The sequence below is a fragment of the Dipodomys spectabilis genome, unplaced genomic scaffold (assembly GCF_019054845.1).
Source record: "Dipodomys spectabilis isolate Male_0828 unplaced genomic scaffold, ASM1905484v1 ptg000612l, whole genome shotgun sequence".
Taxonomy (NCBI): Eukaryota; Metazoa; Chordata; class Mammalia; order Rodentia; family Heteromyidae; genus Dipodomys; species Dipodomys spectabilis.
The window spans coordinates 1,500,739-1,515,038 of record NW_024871289.1 but is presented as its reverse complement, the minus strand read 5'-3'; positions in this window follow the sequence as shown (position 1 = coordinate 1,515,038).

Here is a 14,300-nt window from a genome sequence, read left to right as displayed (position 1 = left end):
GAAGCCCAAAGCATAATCCAAACCTATTTGCCACATTGTATGAAGTAGCACATATTCATGGTGTAGAATATGAACAATGAATTAAATCATAAAGACTTTGTTGGGTTTGCAACAAAGAAATAGAGTGTCATTGAAATGAAGTCCAGACTGGAGGCCTGTAGCAAGCAGGAGAGCATCTGCTTAGTGTGTGTCCAACCCCCAGGACCATAAAGAATTAGAAGAGAAAGTGTAAGAGAAAGAGGAAAGGAAAGGAGGAAGAAGGGGTAAGAGAGGAGGAAGGGCATAGCAGGAGGGAGAAGAGGAGGGGACAGGGAGAAAGTAGAGGTAGGAGAGAAGGAAGAGGGAAACAAGACTCTGGAGAAGAGGAGCAGGTGAGGAGGCAGGAAGAGGAAGATAAATGCAATATATCAACAAGAATTGTTGGGAAACATTTTGCATAAGCGATCTGCATGTTCATGGCAGGATTATTTTCTAATCAGAGAGACAGCTAGCACAGTGACAATATGGGTGATACCTGTTACTCAATCATTTTATTCTCTTTCTTCAGTGAGGAGTTCAGAAGAAATGCTTAGTTCGGTGTTTTACAGATATACTTCAGGATTTCTTTTTCATGAATCAAACAATGGAAAGAACTAAATGCAACTTCCTTTAATAAAAAAAGAATAGAAGCTATATTTATTTGTATTACTATGCATGAAGAAATTCTGGAGACTTCTGGTTAATTCAGAGGGCCCCATGCAAAAATACAGGACAGGAGGAAAGTAAAACTGTTTTTAAAGTATAATAGGTTATCATTGCTGAAAAGTTTTACTGGACGTCTTTCGTTTTTTTTTTGTTTGTTTGTTTTTTGCCAGTTGTTCATTGCTCCAAAGCTGTGCCCTGGAGCCCTTTCCAAGTCACCACATGAAACTCCATTTCTGTAGTCCCTGTGGGTGTGGGTGCCTCCTCAGGTCACCCGTTGAGATGTGTGGCCAACTCCTTTATGGTGGATGGGCAGTGAGTGGATGTGTGTGCATGCTCCCCAGCATTTCCAGATGAGCCCAGCCCACCCTTCCCACCTAACTTCCCAGTCACAGTTGCTCCATTTCACCCAGGAGCTGGCAGCTATGGGTATGGAGTTGAGGCCACTGTTGCCCTCTCCTCCTCCAGCTGTGTTGGTACTGGTCTTCTGTGCTCCTGAGTGCGTGGCCCATCCTAGCGAGACTCTGTTCTGGGGTCACTGCCTGCCCCCATGAGTGCGGGGTGGGGGACACCCTGTTTGTACACTGTACAGTCCATTGGTAAAGGAAGGCTGGGCATGCAGTCTGCCCCCTTGGGGCCAGGCAGCCCAGCCTTGGTTCACCTCATCTGTTTTTAAGGGGGTCTGGGTACTGGAGCCATGTGTTGGCCTTTCTGCCAGCTGGCTTGTGACAGATGCAGCAGCTCAGCAGCCTGGAGCCCCTTCAGCAACTCTGTGGACCTCCTTTTTCTGGTCCTTGTGGACTCGGGTACAGGGCCAAACCTACATATTCCAATCAGCACACCAGCTGCAGCACCGAGGGAGTGAAGTTCCTCTTGCTTTGCTTTGTAGCCTCCTCCGTCGCCTTTCTGGCCCACATGGGCCCAGCTCTGGGTGCCATTCCAGGGATACTCCATTTGGAGGCAATGGGCTCACCCCCTACCCTCGTTGTTCTCCAAAGCAGGGGAAAATGCCTGGCCTTGACAATTTAGGCTGCACAGATGGAAGGCAGGACTTGCCTTGCCTTCCCCCCGGCTTTGGCACCTGAGTCTGGGTTGCTTGGTTTAGTCACTAATGGAACCTTGTTGGCTACAGCCCACCGCAAAAGTCCTGCGCTGCAGCAACAATGCAGTGTCTTGGACCCCCTTAGTGTCACCACATGGACCCCTGATGGGCTTACTTGGGCTGGGTGTGGGTTTCATCTCAGGACTCCCATTAGGAAGTGCCACTCTCCTTCGTGGTACTGCAAGCAAGAGGTGCCACATATAATATATACTTTCTAACATTTTCCTTCACTGAGATAAACAGAACTTGGAGATATAAATAAGTTTTATAAAAACAAAATATATAAACTATATCACTTCAACCTTTTAAACCACTGTAATATTTTTATCCAGTAGGAATTCTGTCTGTAATTACCTATTTTACATTTGAATATAACTAATGTAATGTATTTTGTGTGTATTTTACTATTCTAGTATAATTTCATTTGCACTACTTATAATTTTTTTCAAATTCTGTGATTTAATCACGTGTTTATGGATAGGAGTTTTGTTGTACTTTTATTTCAGTTTTCCATTATGGCCTTATGAATACAAACAATAAAATCCATTCTTGTTGGTATAAAGTTCAATGATTTTGGACTAGAGACTCAAGGATATAGCATAGCATTACATAACATACAGTAATGTGTAACACTTTGTTTAATACTGCTCCAAAAAATAATTGATAATTCAGGTGGCAGCCACTTCATCTGCCATGCTGGTCTGTCTGGTGAAGTAGGATCCTAGTGGCAGCTTGCCCATATCAGGCCATTGCAGGCACCTCGCCTGGGACTGTGGGAGAGGATCAGGGTGCACCTGCTGTTCAGCTAGGGCAGCAACCCGGCAGCTGCTGTGTGAATGACACAGTGTCACTGACTCACATCTAACACATGCCTGCCCCGTGGGCTTGGGCCCTGAGGATCAGCCCCTGGGAGCACACACACACACCGTGGGGCAGGGGGTGCCTACCTAGGAAGGTGTTTAGACCAAACAGAAGCCACTCTGCAGATTAGCTGGTACAGTATATATTCTCGTTAGGGCAGGGGACAATTCTGCTGTGCTGTGGGGAGAAAACAAGAAGACAGACCCAGGCAGGTGAAGCCAACTTTTCGCGTACTCAGGCTGGCAAGGAAACTTTCCTCCATGCACTCTCCAGCAGGCTCAGGAAGCCCTTCCATGTTCCTTGTCCATGGAGTAGCAGCCAGGGAGACTCATGTCTGGTACTCCTTGCTGCTCTTTTGGGTTTGTTTGTTAATTTATACAGACAGCCCCTCCCTCAGACAGCATTGTTATTCTGGGTTTTGTAAAACATTCTGCATCTGAGCATTCCCAAGTTTGGTTTTTGTATTGTTTCTTGTAAATGCTTTGTGAAATTTGTGTTTTAGGTGTTGAGGTGCGAGAGAAGGAGCCAGATTATGAACACAGTTTCCTACCAGTCTTTCATTTAAAAATGAAAACAGATTCTCTATAAAAATGCCTATCAGGAAATAAATTTGAGAGGGGAAAAAAAGGCTGCTTTCTCATAAGATCAAAATGTGCTAGTTTTATATGCATGTTTTATGCGCTCAAAATACAATTAAGTAACTCACTATCTAGGAGCAATTGTCCAGAGCTAAGAGTTAAGTGTCTGGGACCTAGAGGCATAGTGTTTGTGAGGTTTATCCAAAGGGAGGGAAGAAAGTTAAAATTCATAAATGACTTTGTAGAATCAAGGTGGCAATACAAAATGAGAATCACAATAAACTTCTTTGCTATTCGGGGTCTTTTATTATTCCATATGAATTTTTGGATTGCTTCTTCTATTTCATTGAAGAGTGACATTGGGATATTGGTAGGTATCGCATTGAATTTGGATATAGCCTTTGGCAGTATTGCCATTTTCATGATGTTAATCCTCCCAATCCAGGAGAATGGGAAGTTTCCCTCTTCCATAGCTTTGCTTTAATTTTCTTTTTCAAGTTTTTAAAGTTCCCATCATAGAGGTCCTTCACCTCTTAAATTAACTCCTAGGTATTTTATTTTTTGTGCGGCTAGTAAAAAGGGGTTGCTTTCCTAATTTCAGCTGCACTCTTATCGTTATTGGAATACAGGAAAGCCTTTATTTTCTTAGAGTTAATTTTATAATCTGCTAGTTTACCAAAGTTTCTGACCAGCTCAAGTAACTTGAGAATGGAGTCCATGGGTTTCATTAAATACAAGACCATGTCATCTGCAAAGAGGGAGAGTTTTACTTCATCTTTTGCTATTTGGATCCCTTTAAGATTGCATCTTAACTTATTGCCCAAGATAGCATTCTAATATTAAGTTGAAAAGGAATGGAGAGAGCAGACATCCTTATCTTATTCCTGAATTTATAAGTAATGGGTTTAACTTCTCACCATTAAGTATAACGCTGGCTGTAGGTTTGTCAGTTCTTAGCAGAAAGAACAGCACTAGAGCAATATCAGTTCCAAATTTCAAACGCTACTAAAAAGCCATGGTAATAAGAATAGCTTGTTTCTGGCACAAGAACAGACCTGAGGACCAATGGAGTAGGACTGAAGACTCAGAAATGAACCCCCTGACCGATAGCCATCTAATCTTTGACAAGTGAGCTAAAAAAAGAGTATGGAAGAAAGACAGACTTTTGAGTAAATGGTGTGGGAAAAATTGGTTAAACACCTGTTAAACTAAAGCTGCATCCGTGTATATTATCCTGCACAAGAATCAACTCCAAATGGATCAAAGACCTCAAAATAAAAGAGGACACCATGAAAACATTACATGAAGGAATAGGATAAACTCTAGGGCTTTTTAGCACATACCGAAATTTTCTTAATAGAGAGCCAGAAACAAAGAGTAAAGAAAAATAAGTTAAGAAATTCATTCTTTAATTCATCTCTTTATGAAACAAGTAATTTACTATTACAAGATGAGATGAAATTATAAATTCCAAATGCTGATGCAGTCTGTATGTAATAAACATATTACAATAGTCAGAAAAAGAAATCAAAGAAACGTTGGACAAATGGGATTGCATGAAACATGAGAGCTTCTGCAAGGCAAAGGTCATAGCTAGCAATATCAATAGAAAACACACGTTCTGGGAGAAGATCTTCATGAGGTATAAAACAGACAAGGTCTTATATCTAAAATGTACTTAGGACTCAAAAAATTAAATCCCCCAACAGCAGATCCTCAAAGAAACAACTGCTCGATAATTAAGTGGGCTAAAACTTAAAGAGAGACTTCCCTGAAGAGGAAATAAAAATGGCCATTAGACACATGAAGAAATGTTCAACTATTCTAGCCACAAAAGAACTGAAAAATCAAGACAACATTGCGATTGCATCTTACTCTAGTTAGAATGGCTATAATGAGGAAATTTAATAACAACATGTTGGAGGGGATGTGGCTAAAACTGAACCCTATTTCATTGATGGTGGGAGTGTAAACTTGTTTAACCACTTTGGAAAGCAGTATGGAAGTTCTTCAAAAGACTTCATGTAAAGTTCCCCTATGTCCCAGCAAGCCCACTTTTGGGCATTTAGGCATTTACCCAAAAGATCACAAACATGGTCATACGAAAGTTGCCTGTGCAACCATATTTACTGCAGCATTATTCACCATAGCTAAGATATGGAACCAACCTCGATGCTCCTCAGTTCATGAATGGATCAAGAAAATGTGATACACACACACACACACACACACACACACCACACACACACACACACACACACATACACACACACACAATGGAATTCTATGCCTCCATTAGAAAGAATGAAATTGTCACATTTGTTAGGAAATGGATTTGGTACATATTATATTAAGTGAAGTAAGCTAGGCCCAAGGAAACATATTTCCCATGGTTTTCCTTGTTTGCAAGAACTAGTATATGTCTAGGACAAGCAGAGAAGATCAAAGGCTATGGATGTATAACCATATAAGATGACATTAACTGAAAGGTACCCCAAGTCAGACACACAAGTGATTTTTTCTTTCTTGTTTTTGTTTTTAATATACTTATAATGCACTATGTGATTCTTTTGTAGGTTCATCCCCCCATGGTATAATCCCTGTTTTCATTGTATTTGATTCCAGTGTTCTGCATTTTTGTATACATTTTTGTAATTTGGGGTGTGGAAAGGTTATAGCAGAATGCTGAAATGGGGATGCAGGTTGACCCATTGTGATGATGAGATGTACAGGACACTGTGTCAAAAATGAATTTACAATGTCGGGTAGGGGTCAAGGAGGGAGGAGTTGGAGAGTTGGGGAGGGAAAGGGTAGTAGGGGAAAAACAAAGGAGGAGGTAACAATGCTCAATAGGAAATGTACTCATTACCCTACTCATGTAACTGTAAACCCTCTGTATAATATTTTTACAATAAAAAATATAAAACTCTCTTCCTGGTATAGATTTCCAGTGCTGCCCTCGGCATTGCATTTTTTGCCTTTTCTGGCTGTGGTTAGGTCCATCTGCCTAGTGGATCAGTAGTCTTCAAGGCTTCTTGGTCGTGAAGTGGGACTTAGATTATCCAGTGATGGTTGGAACTAGGCCAAGGACAGGACAAAACCACTTCCAGGGCATGGCTTCTTCATTCCCCCTCCCCAATGCAACTAGGATTGCAAGCAGAATTTCTATGAATTTGACTCCAGAAAACAACTACTGAACCAAAAGGAAAGGTCACCAAACACCTCCCTTCCTCCCCCATTCCTTCCTTTCTTCCTCCTTGGGAAAGTACAAAATAATTTTGCAGGTTTTAGCAAACACACAAATTGCCCACCACCTCCCCTTTTAAACTAGGTTTAAAGTCACCAAGTCATGTAAATGGATAATGCCGCACTCATTATTCTGGACAACTTCAGGTTGTTTGATGCTTTAATTTGTTGTTGTTGGTGGTGGTGGTAGGAGGGCCTGAACTCTGGGTCTGGTTGCTGTACCTGATGAGCTTTACAGCTCAAGGCTAGTGTTCCTCCATTTGAGCCACAGAGCCATTTCCACATTTTTCTGCTTATGTGGTGCTGAGAAATTGAACCCAGGACCTCATGCATTCAGGGCAAGCACTCTACCACTGAGTCTCCTTCCCAGCCTTAATGCTTCAATTCTTTAAATTTTATTTTTGTCAGTCCTGTAGTTTAATCTCAGGGTGTAAACATATCCCTGAGATCTTCAGCTCAAGTGGAGCCCTCTACCACTTGAGCCACAGTGCCAATTCCTGTTTTCAGATAAGCATCTTTCAGACATTCCTGTCAGGGTTTGCTTTGATTAGTGAATTTTTAATTATTGGAATATTGCAGTTTATCTGAAATTTAAAGTTTTCTGTAAAACTTTGTCTTCAAGTATTCCAATAGTATTAAATATTACATTTACAATCTATTCTGTAGCAATACCTTTTGAAATTATTATGTTAAGATGAAAATCTTGCTGTTTGTAGAAAAGTCCAATTAAAGTCCAAATTGGAAATATGGTCATTTCAGCAGCCTTGAGTCTCCTTCATATTTATTTATTTATATTTGTGAAAATACCATACAGAGGGGTAACAATTACATGGGCAAGATAATGAGTACATTACTCATCAAGCATTGTTGCCTCCTCCATTGTTTCCCCTTCCCATCTGTTCTCATCTGCCGCCCCCCATGCTCTCCAGACACCCCTTTGCCCGCCCCCCACCCTCGCCGGCCAAGGTGTAAAGATCGTTTTTCTTTCATTTTTTATTTATTTTTTTATAGTGAGAATACCAAACAGACGAGTTACAATTACATGGGCAAGATAACGAGTACATTTCTTATCAAGCATTGTTGCCACCTCTTTGCTTCCCCTTCCTATTCCTTTCCATACTACCCTCCTCTCCCCACCCGACCCTCCCCCCACCCCCCATCAAAGTTGTAAAGTTCGTTTTTTGACCTAAAGACTTGTATATCTCATTGTTGCAATGGGTCCACCTGTATCCCTAGATAAAAGATTAGTTTTTTCCCATCCCCTACACAAATTATAACAACATCAAATACAGTGAAAGCAGGGGCTATACTGTGGGTGATGGACATACAAAGCAATATAGAAATCATCATATAAATATGTTAGAAAATATCGCAAGGAAAAATAAACATGGAATCTTTATCTTGTGGTTCATTTCACCTAACACCAAATTCTCTGACCTATTCTGCTCGTCTCAAACATATTCTGGCTATTGCAAATAAGAGAAACCAGGGGAACTATGTTTCTTTGGGACTGGTTTATTTCACTTAATATCAATTTTTCCAAGTCTTTCCATTTCCTAACAAATAGGGCAATGTTATTCTTTCTGATGGAGGCATAGAATTCTATTGTGTGTGTGTGTATATATATATATATATCGAACATATATATATATATCGAACATATATATACATCATACATATATATGATACATATATACATAAATATATGATATATATACCATATATATGGTATATATATCATATATTTATGTATATATACCTATACTTATATATAGCATATATATACATATATATGTATATAGATAGATATATATATCACATATATATATGATATATATAGTAGATGCATGGATCAATAAAATGTGGTGTGTATATATATATATATACATATATATATATAATGTGATATGTATATATAATATATATATATATAGGATCAATAAAATGTGGTATATATATATATATATATATAAAATGTGATATATATATATATAATGTGATATATATATATATATATATCACATTTTATTGATGCATGCATCTACTAAGGGGCATCTGGGTGGGTTCCATGTCTTAGCTATGGTAAATAATGGTTCAATAAACATAATTGTGCTGGTAGCTTTAATATGGTCTTGTTTTTGACCATTTGGGTAAATGCCCAAAAGTTGGATTGCTGGGTCATAGGGTAGCTCTATGTGGAGACTTTTGAGCAGCCTCCATACTACTTTCCAAAGTGGTTGAACAAGTTTACATGCCCACAAACAATGCAATAAATTTCCCTTATGCCCACATCCCCTCTAGCATCTGTTGTTATTAGAGTTCTTGGTTATAGCCATTCTAACTGGGGTGAGGTGGTATCTCAATGTTGTTTTGATTTGCATTTTTGTTATGGCTAGAGAGGTTGAGCATTTCTTCATGTGTCTATCGGCCATCCTTCTTTCAACTTCAGGGAAGTTTCTCTTTAAGTCTTTAGCCCTCTTATTTATTGGGCAGTTGTTTCTTGAGGATTTGTTTTTGGGGGATTTAATATTTTTGAGTTCCAGGTATATTTTAGATATGAGACCCTTGTCTGTTTATGGTAGTGAAGAGCTTCTCCCAATCAATAGGCTGTCAACTGATCTTGCTAGCTATGTCCTTTGCCATGCAGAAGCTCTGCAATTTCATGCAATCCCATTCATCCAACATTTCTTTGATTTTTTGTAATCCTGTGTGTCTATTAAGAAAATTTCAGCCTGTGCAAAGGAGACCTATTGTTTCTCCTATTCCATTCTTTAATGTTTTCAGAGTATCTGTTTTACTCCAAGGTCTTTGATCCATTTGGAGTTCATTCTGGTTCAGGATGATATATAAAGATCTAGCTTTAGTTTTCTACAAGTAGTTAACCAATTTTGCTAGCACCATTTACTGAAGAGGTTGTGTTTCTTCCATTCTAATTTTTTAGCTCCCTTATCGAACATTAGATGTCCATAGGTCTATAGGTTCATTTCTGGGTTTTAATTTCTAGTCCATTGGTCCTATGGTCTGTTCTTGTGAGAGTACCAAGCTATTTTAATTACTATATCTTTGTAGAAGAGTTTGAAATTTGATATTGATATTCCTCCAGCACTGTCGTTTCCATTAAATAATCATTTTTGCTATTCGTGGTCTTTTATTGTTCCATATGAATTTTTGGATTGCCTCTTCTTTTTACTAAAAGAATGAGGCTGGAATATTGATAGGTATCATATTGAATTTGTAGATAGCCTTGGGAATTATTGCCATTTTCACTATGTTGATCTTTCCAATCCAGGAGCATGGGAGTTTTTGCCACTTTGTAAGTTAGGTTTTGATTTCCTTTTTCAGGTTTTTAAAGTTTTCATCATAGAGGTCCTTCTTTTCTTTGTTAAGTCCTAGGTATTTTATTTTTTGTGGGGCTATTATGAATGGAGTTGCTTTCCTGATTTCAGCCCTACTTTTCTCATTGTTGGCATACAGAAAAGCCATTGTTTTTTGAGGATTAATTTTATACCCTGCTACTTTGTCAAAGTTTTGAATGAGCATGAATAATTTGGGAGTGGAGTCCGTGGGATTCTTTAAATCCAAGTTCATGTCATTTGCAAAGAGGGAGAGCTTCTTCTTTCCCAATTTGGATTCCATTTTATATTTGAATCTTATTGCTGTAGCTAGGCATTCTAATACTAGTTTGAAGAGAAGTGGAGTGAGTGGACATCCTTATCTCATTCATTAGTTAAGAAGAAATACCTTTATTTCTTCACCATTAAGTAAAATGCTGGATGTAGGTTTGTCATATACATCCTTTATTGTATTGAGGAATGTTCCCTGAATTCCTAATTTTTCCAGAACCTTCAGTATAAATGGGTGGTGGATCTTGTCAAATCCTTTTTCTGCATCTATTGAGGTATCCATGAGGTTCTTATCCTTGCTCTTGTTGATGTAAGTTATTGTATTAATTGATGTGCGTATTTTGAAGCAGCTTTACATCCCTGAAATGAATCCTGTTTGATCATGATGTATGATTTTTTTGGATGAATTGTGAAAGTCGATTGACCAAAATTTTGTTGAGAAGTTTTGCATCAATATTCATTAAAGAAATGGGTCTATAGTTCTCTTTCTTTGATGAGTCCGTGCCTGGTTTGGGGATGAGGTTTATGATGGCTTCATAGAATGAGTTCGGTAGTAAACTTTCTCTTTCAATTTCATTGAAGACTTGGAGGAGTATTAATGTGAGCTCTGCTTTGAAGGCCTTGTAGATTTCTGCTGTAAAACTATCTGGTCCTGGGCTTTTCTTAGATGGGAGGTCTCTTATTGCTATTTCTATCTCATTGCTTAATATGGGCCAGTTAAGATGGTTTAACTCATCTTGGTTTAGTTTCGGCATGTCTATATTTACTAGGAAACGGTACATTTCTGACAGGGTCTCAAACTTATTAGCATAAAGGTTTGAGAAGTATTCCTTATAATGTACTGAATCTTGGTTGTTTCTGTGGTGATGTTTCCATTCTCATCTCTGAGTTTATTTAGTTGAGTGTGTTCTCTTGTTCTTCTAATAAGATTTGTAAAGGGTCTGTCAATTTGTTAATTTTTCAAAGAATCAAATCTGTTTTGTTGATTCTTTCTATATTTTTTTGGATTCTAATTCATTTAATTTTGATTTAATTTTAATTATTTCTTTCCATCTACAGGAGTGGGGTTTATCCTGCTGCTCTTTTTCAAGGAGGCTCAGATGTGTCATTAAATTGTTGGTTTCAGATCACTTCAATTTGTTGATGTAGGAACTCAGAGCTATAAACTTGCCTCTGAGTACTGCATTTGCTGTGTCCCAGAGGAGCTGGTAATTTGAGTGTTCATTTTTGTTGAATATTATAAACATTTGAATTTCGTTTATGATCTCTTCCATGACCCACTGATGATTCAACAGTGTGTTGTTCAACCTCCATGTGTTAAATGACTTTCATTGGTGGCTTTTGGTGTTGAGTTCTAATTTTATTCCCTTGTGGTCTGAGAGAATGCAAGGTATAACTTCAATGATTTTGGATTTGGACAAGTTTGCTTTGTGACCTAAATGTGGTCTATTTTGGAAAAAGTTACCTGTGCTGCTGAGAAAACGTGTATTCTGATGCTGCTGGGTGAAATATTCGGTAGATGTCTGTTAAATCTTGGTGATCTATGCAGTTTTTTTATATCCATGGTTTCTCTGTTAATTTTTTGCCGAGTTGATATATCTAGTGGGGAGAGTGTGTTTTAAAGTCCCCAACAATTAATATCTTTGGATCTATGGGAGATGTGAGAAAAAGTCAAGTTTCTTGGATAATTTTGGATGCTCTTATGGGAAATAGATATTTAGAATTGTAATATCCTCCTGAAGGTGAGATCCCTTAATTAGTATATAGCAACTTTCTTTATCTCTTCTCATTAATTTTAATTTGAAATGTATTTTATCTAATATTAGGATTGCAAGTCCTTCCTCTTTATGAGGCCGTTTGCTTGTTAGATTTTGTCCAGCCTTTTACTTTCAACATGTGTTCCTTTTTATGAGCAAGTTGTGACTCCTGAATGCAGCAGACAGAAGGATCTTTTTTTAAAAATCCAACTAGACAGTTTATGTTGCTTAAGTGTATTGTTAAGTTTGTTAATGTTGGGAGATAGTACTGAGAGATATTTGGGAGTTCCTGCCATTTTATGCACCTTCTTGGGGGCTGCTCCAACTGGGTTCTTCCTACGGTTCTTGGATTCTCAATTTGGGTGCAGTTTCTTAGCCTTTATTATGTTCCTGTTGGTTTTCTCAGTGTAGGACATCTTTAAGTAACTTTTGTAGGGCTGGTTTGGTAGAGATATATTGTTTCACTTTTTCTTTGGTATGGAAAATTTTTATTTGTCCTTCAGTTATGAAGGAGAGTATAGCTGGGTACAGTATTCTTGGTTGATAGTTGTTTGACTTTAGGGCATGGCCTACATCATTCCAGGCTCTTCTTGCTTTAATTGTCTCTGCTGAGAAATCTGAGGTGATTCTAATTGGTTTCCCTTATAGGTAATTGATCTTTTCTCCTTGACAACTTTAAGGATCCTTTCCTTGGTCTGAATTGATTCTGTGGATATTATAATGTGTAGTTGTGATGTCTTGTTATGGTCTGGTCTAGTTGGGGTTCTAAAAGCTTCTTGTATCTGAATAGGCCTATCTTTTTGCATGTTTGTGAAGCGTTCTGCTAGGATCCTGTGAAACAAATTTCCTAGACCTTCTGTTTCCATGAGCTCCTCTACACCTATTATCCTCAGATTAGGCTTTCTGTTTGTGTCTTCCAAATGTTGAATAGATCTATCATATTTCTTGGATTTGTCTTAGATAGTTGTATGTTCTTCCTCTATAATATATAGGCTGTCTTCAATCCCCGAGTTTCAGACTTCTGCATGGTCTAACCTACTGTCAAGAATTTCTACTTTTTTTTATTTCTTTTCCTTCTAATTGGTCAGCTTTGATGGCTTCAAATTCTTTATTGGAGCTTTGTTTTAGATCTTGTATGAATTTGTTTACTTCCTTAATTTCGTGTTCAATGTTTATTCTCACAGGACTTAGCTGATTGGTTATGGTTTCCTTGGACTCTAATTCCTTCTGTTGGACTCCATTCAACATTCCCTTTCGGGTCTCCCTGACTTCTTTCAGCTGTCTTTTAATAGATTCCATGAATGCCTCTATTTGGTATGAAAGTAACATCAGTTTTGTGCTAGAACAGTATTTTAAGGCAAGCATCAACCAAAGTCCTGTAGTTGCATAGTCAAAAGTTGACAGATACAATCTATTTCAACAGATACAATCTATTCAACATAAAACAACAATGTATTAATGGGCTATGAACAGCAAAGTAGAATTTGGCAAACCAGAAATGATTAGTTTTAGGGAGAAAAGGGGAAAAATAGGATTAGAGAGATGTGGATAGGTAAACGGAGAGTGAAATTAACCAAGTCTTAATCTCAAAGGGGAAAATGGATTGGACAGAATGATAGGAGAAAGGAGAGAAAATAAAAGAGGCAGGAAAAAATGGAAAAACCAAAATTTAAATTTAAAAAGTGAAACACAAAAATTATTCAAGTTTAAAGAAGTAATATTGAGTGAAATGGGAAAAGGATGAGAGGAGAGGAGGAATAGAAAGGAGATATGAAGAACTAAAAATACTTATAATAAAAATAAAAATAAAAAATAATTATAATATTATATATGTATTATGAGATAATATGGTTATTAAGAAATTTAAGCCTAAGAGTTTTTGAAATAAGTAATAAATTTCTGGATTAAGTGTGTAAACAATATGGAATAAGGTCTAATAATCAATGAAGGGTATATCTGAGGATGAGCAGAACAGCAATTAAGTCACCCAAAAGAGAATGAAGAGAAGAAAAAGTGAAAAGAATGAGGAAGAAAGAAGGAAAGGAAAAGGATCAAAAGTTCAGTAGAGATAAAATAAAAATACAAAAGTGCACATACATATACACCTAAAATAAAAATTATAAGAGGAAAAAAGATTAATAGAAAATAATTTTTTAAAAAAATTACAAGTTAATAAAAAGGTACAAAGAAAGGGTTCTTTGGCGGGGGGGGGGGGGGGGGTGTTGAATGGGAAGATCCTGTATCTCCCTTGTGTCTATAACTAGTCTCTTAGTGGAGTCTCTGGTCTACTTGTGGTATTTGGTTTTCCTGTGGCTTGATTGGTTTCTAAAGTTAGTTTGTTTGGGCAGGCAGAAAAAAGGTCTGCTTTACCCAGAATTTTGTGACCCTCCTCCCAGGCAAGTTCAGTGGGAGGGAGATCTGCTTTGTTTCTTACAAAAGAGGGAGTTGGCTG